Genomic DNA, 6,000 nt, shown 5'->3' with positions numbered 1-6,000 from the left:
CAGGGATGCATGACCAACGCTCCTTCCTGTCTCGCCCGCATACATGGATGCACGTTCACGCCTCCTCCTTCTCTCGGCTTCATACGGGGATCATATCTCCTCCCTGTCTCACCCTCATGCAGGGATGCATGACCAATGCTCCTTCCCTTCTCGCCTGCATACATGGATGCACGTTCACGCCTCCTCCTTCTCTCGGCTTCATACGGGGATCATATCTCCTCAATGTCTCACCCTCACTTCCAACATGTGTAACTTCTTGTTCTCTTTGACGTCTGGGGCATGGGTGGCTACTGCACAGCTCTAGATGTCGCCCACCTGCAAGGTGTTATGGAAAGCACTTTTCCACATTGGACGTGCTATATTAACCCCCTCTCCCCAAATACAATAAAAATAAAGAAATATATGTGCTTCCATAATGTCTACCTTCTAATGTTTCATATGTGTAAGCACATTGCCCTCCTCCTGACCACATTCTAAAACTATGTGCAAATTGTTCCTTCCATAAACTGTCACTTCCTTGGCCCTTTATTTATAATGACTGTTATACTCTCTCTCTTTCCGCCACAGTATAAAAAAGCCTAGCACACCTCATGATTGGACTAAGAAATTCCTGTCATTTAGTTGGAAATGATTTTCCCATTATCCCCAAAAACTCCTCACTGTGTCTAAGAACGCTTTTTTTCACAGGACAATACAGATCAGATTGACTTGAAAGGTCCTTTCACGCGACTACAGAATGCCTCTCATTCCACTAAAAGATACGCCAGTGCCTACAATAGCCTAGGACTAGACTATGAGTCCCAATGTAGAAAGACCACAAGTCCACAGATATGCCTGTTTATTTAAACATCTGTATTATCATCAGCGTGTGACTGTAAAGGCGGGACCTCGCGCTCTCTGTAACGCGCTCCATTGGCAACATCAGTTAAATGTCGTTGGTTCAATCCCTCGCGGATGTTGTTTTTATTCCCATTTGTAACTGGGAAATACTGTCGCTGCAATACATATGTCTTAATCAAGCTAGTGGTTATTGACGTAAATGGCAGTGTTATAATGTTTCATGTACTGCAAATGTCACCACATAATGCGCTCTTAATTAGATTTGGTTGAAATACATTACAGTCACCCGATGAAAAAGTGTGCAAAGAGCATTAAAGAAACAAAAGGTTCATAACAGTAACAGGACATATCGAATTGTTTCAGTCCTCCACAGAGATTGCCAATGTATTAATGGAAATTCTAAAATATCTGCCCAACTGCCGTGACATTGCCTCACCGCAATGCCGTATCTCGGATTCGAACCGAGGTTGCTGAGGCCACAACGCAGAGTACTAACCACTATACGATCACGGCGAGATACTTGGGCTGCTACAATGTGACACTTGGGCTGCTACAATGTGACGTTCCACCTCTATCATAAGCTGTACTCCATCTGTGATGTCATGACTCATGTTTGAATTAAAGGTTGGTTGTGATGTTATCCATGAGAATAAGTGGACACCTGATCCCCAGTCACTTATTTAAGATCTCAATAATCAAGTCAGAATCCAAATGCAAGTCATCAAAGTGGAGCCAATTACAAATAATATAGTTACACAAACCTGGCAATGGTGCGGCAGCCAGGGCCGATAATGGCCCGCCAGCCTGAGAGCAGGAAAGTGTGAGAGCAGTGATGGTCTTGTGAGAGTTTACAGCTGTTATTGACCCTGTCCCCTTCCATTGCAGAGTTTTCTCCCTATAAGAAGTGCAGAGGCTCCCTCCGGGGCGCTAATAGTACATTTATTTTTTTGCACAGGAGAAGTGCTCTTCGCCAATTGCACGTGCCAAATCACCCGAAGGCCACCACCATAAAATTCAGGCATTCATGTTCATGCGTCCTCCATGTTATGTCCTTATAAAGGGATGCATGTTCATGATGACTCCATGTCACACCTGCATACAAGGATGCATGTTCATGCCGCCTCGTTCTCTTGGCTTCATACAGGGATTTTATCTCCTCCCTGTCTCACCCTCATGCAGGGATGCATGACCAATGCTCCTTCCCTTCTCGCCCGCATACATGGATGCACGTTCATGTCTCCTCGTTCTCTCTGCTTCATACGGGGATTTTATCTCCTCCCTGTCTCACCCTCAGGAAGGGATGCATGACCAATGCTCCTTCCCGTCTCGCCCGCATACATGGATGCACGTTCACGCCTCCTCCTTCTCTCGGCTTCATACGGGGATCATATCTCCTCCCTGTCTCACCCTCATGCAGGGATGCATGACCAATGCTCCTTCCTGTCTCGCCCGCATACATGGATGCACGTTCACGCCTCCTCCTTCTCTCGGCTTCATACGGGGATCATATCTCCTCCCTGTCTCACCCTCATGCAGGGATGCATGACCAATGCTCCTTCCCTTCTCGTCTGCATACATGGATGCACGTTCACGCCTCCTCCTTCTCTCGGCTTCATACGGGGATCATATCTCCTCCCTGTCTCACCCTCATGCAGGGATGCATGACCAACGCTCCTTCCTGTCTCGCCCGCATACGTGGATGCACGTTCACGCCTCCTCCTTCTCTCGGCTTCATACGGGGATCATATCTCCTCCCTGTCTCACCCTCATGCAGGGATGCATGACCAATGCTCCTTCCCTTCTCGCCTGCATACATGGATGCACGTTCACGCCTCCTCCTTCTCTCGGCTTCATACGGGGATCATATCTCCTCAATGTCTCACCCTCACTTCCAACATGTGTAACTTCTTGTTCTCTTTGACGTCTGGGGCATGGGTGGCTACTGCACAGCTCTAGATGTCGCCCACCTGCAAGGTGCTATGGAAAGCACTTTTCCACATTGGACGTGCTATATTAACCCCCTCTCCCCAAATACAATGAAAATAAAGAAATATATGTGCTTCCATAATGTCTACCTTCTAATGTTTCATATGTGTAAGCAATTGTCCTCCTCCTGACCACATTCTAAAACTATGTGAAAATTGTTCCTTCCATAAACTGTCACTTCCTTGGCCCTTTATTTATAATGACTGTTATACTCTCTCTCTTTCCGCCACAGTATAAAAAAGCCTAGCACACCTCATGATTGGACTAAGAAATTCCTGTCATTTAGTTGGAAATGATTTTCCCATTATCCCCAAAAACTCCTCACTGTGTCTAAGAACGCTTTTTTTCACAGGACAATACAGATCAGATTGACTTGAAAGGTCCTTTCACGCGACTACAGAATGCCTCTCATTCCACTAAAAGATACGCCAGTGCCTACAATAGCCTAGGACTAGACTATGAGTCCCAATGTAGAAAGACCACAAGTCCACAGATATGCCTGTTTATTTAAACATCTGTATTATCATCAGCGTGTGACTGTAAAGGCGGGACCTCGCGCTCTCTGTAACGCTCTCCATTGGCAACATCAGTTAAATGTCGTTGGTTCAATCCCTCGCGGATGTTGTTTTTATTCCCATTTGTAACTGGGAAATACTGTCGCTGCAATACATATGTCTTAATCAAGCTAGTGGTTATTGACGTAAATGGCAGTGTTATAATGGTTCATGTACTGCAAATGTCACCACATAATGCGCTCTTAATTAGATTTGGTTGAAATACATTACAGTCACCCGATGAAAAAGTGTGCAAAGAGCATTAAAGAAACAAAAGGTTCATAACAGTAACAGGACATATCGAATTGTTTCAGTCCTCCACAGAGATTGCCAATGTATTAATGGAAATTCTAAAATATCTGCCCAACTGCCGTGACATTGCCTCACTGCAATGCCGTGACTCGGATTCGAACCGTGGTTGCTGCGGCCACAACGCAGAGTACTAACCACTATAAGATCACGGCGAGCTACTTGGGCTGCTACAATGTTACGTTCCACCTCTATCATAAGCTGTACTCCATCTGTGATGTCATGACTCATGTTTGAATTAAAGGTTGGTTGTGATGTTATCCATGAGAATAAGTGGACACCTGATCCCCAGTCACTTATTTAAGATCTCAATAATCAAGTCAGAATCCAAATGAAAGTCATCAAAGTGGAGCCAATTAGAAATAATATAGTTACACAAACCTGGCAATGGTGCGGCAGCCAGGGCCGATAATGGCCCGCCAGCCTGAGAGCAGGAAAGTGTGAGAGCAGTGATGGTCTTGTGAGAGTTTACAGCTGTTATTGACCCTGTCCCCTTCCATTGCAGAGTTTTCTCCCTATAAGAAGTGCAGAGGCTCCCTCCGGGGTGCTAATAGTACATTTATTTTTTTGTGCAGGAGAAGTGCTCTTCACCAATTGCACGTGCCAAATCACCCGAAGGCCACCACCATAAAATTCAGGCATTCATGTTCATGCGTCCTCCATGTTATGTCCTTATAAAGGGATGCATGTTCATGATGACTCCATGTCACACCTGCATACATGGATGCATGTTCATGCCGCCTCGTTCTATTGGCTTCATACAGGGATTTTATCTCCTCCCTGTCTCACCCTCATGCAGGGATGCATGACCAATGCTCCTTCCCTTCTCGCCCGCATACATGGATGCACGTTCATGTCTCCTCGTTCTCTCGGCTTCATACGGGGATTTTATCTCCTCCCTGTCTCACCCTCAGGAAGGGATGCATGACCAATGCTCCTTCCCGTCTCGCCTGCATACATGGATGCACGTTCACGCCTCCTCCTTCTCTCGGCTTCATACGGGGATCATATCTCCTCCCTGTCTCACCCTCATGCAGGGATGCATGACCAATGCTCCTTCCTGTCTCGCCCGCATACATGTATGCATGTTCACGCCTCCTCCTTCTCTCGGCTTCATACAGGGATCATATCTCCTCCCTGTCTCACCCTCATGCAGGGATGCATGACCAATGCTCCTTCCCTTCTCGCCTGCATACATGGATGCACGTTCACGCCTCCTCCTTCTCTCGGCTTCATACGGGGATCATATCTCCTTCCTGTCTCACCCTCATGCAGGGATGCATGACCAATGCTCCTTCCTGTCTCGCCCGCATACATGGATGCACGTTCACGCCTCCTCCTTCTCTCGGCTTCATACGGGGATCATATCTCCTCCCTGTCTCACCCTCATGCAGGGATGCATGACCAATGCTCCTTCCCTTCTCGCCTGCATACATGGATGCACGTTCACGCCTCCTCCTTCTCTCGGCTTCATACGGGGATCATATCTCCTCAATGTCTCACCCTCACTTCCAACATGTGTAACTTCTTGTTCTCTTTCACGTCTGGGGCATGGGTGGCTACTGCACAGCTCTAGATGTCGCCCACCTGCAAGGTGCTATGGAAAGCACTTTTCCACATTGGACGTGCTATATTAACCCCCTCTCCCCAAATACAATAAAAATAAAGAAATATATGTGCTTCCATAATGTCTACCTTCTAATGTTTCATATGTGTAAGCACATTGTCCTCCTCCTGACCACATTCTAAAACTATGTGCAAATTGTTCCTTCCATAAACTGTCACTTCCTTGGCCCTTTATTTATAATGACTGTTATACTGTCTCTCTTTCCGCCACAGTATAAAAAAGCCTAGCACACCTCATGATTGGACTAAGAAATTCCAGTCATTTAGTTGGAAATGATTTTCCCATTATCCCCAAAAACTCCTCAGTGTGTCTAAGAACGCTTTTTTTCACAGGACAATACAGATCAGATTGACTTGAAAGGTCCTTTCACGCGACTACAGAATGCCTCTCATTCCACTAAAAGATACGCCAGTGCCTACTAATAGCCTAGGACTAGACTATGAGTCCCAATGTAGAAAGACCACAAGTCCACAGATATGCCTGTTTATTTAAACATCTGTATTATCATCAGCGTGTGACTGTAAAGGCGGGACCTCGCGCTCTCTGTAACGCGCTCCATTGGCAACATCAGTTAAATGTCGTTGGTTCAATCCCTCGCGGATGTTGTTTTTATTCCCATTTGTAACTGGGAAATACTGTCGCTGCAATACATATGTCTTAATCAAGCTAGTGGTTATTGACGTA

The sequence above is a fragment of the Ambystoma mexicanum genome (assembly GCF_040938575.1).
Source record: "Ambystoma mexicanum isolate Mex_15411 chromosome 12 unlocalized genomic scaffold, UKY_AmexF1_1 Mex_chr12_unloc.1, whole genome shotgun sequence".
NCBI lineage: Eukaryota > Metazoa > Chordata > Amphibia > Caudata > Ambystomatidae > Ambystoma > Ambystoma mexicanum.
Note: the sequence above shows the minus strand (reverse complement) of the source record.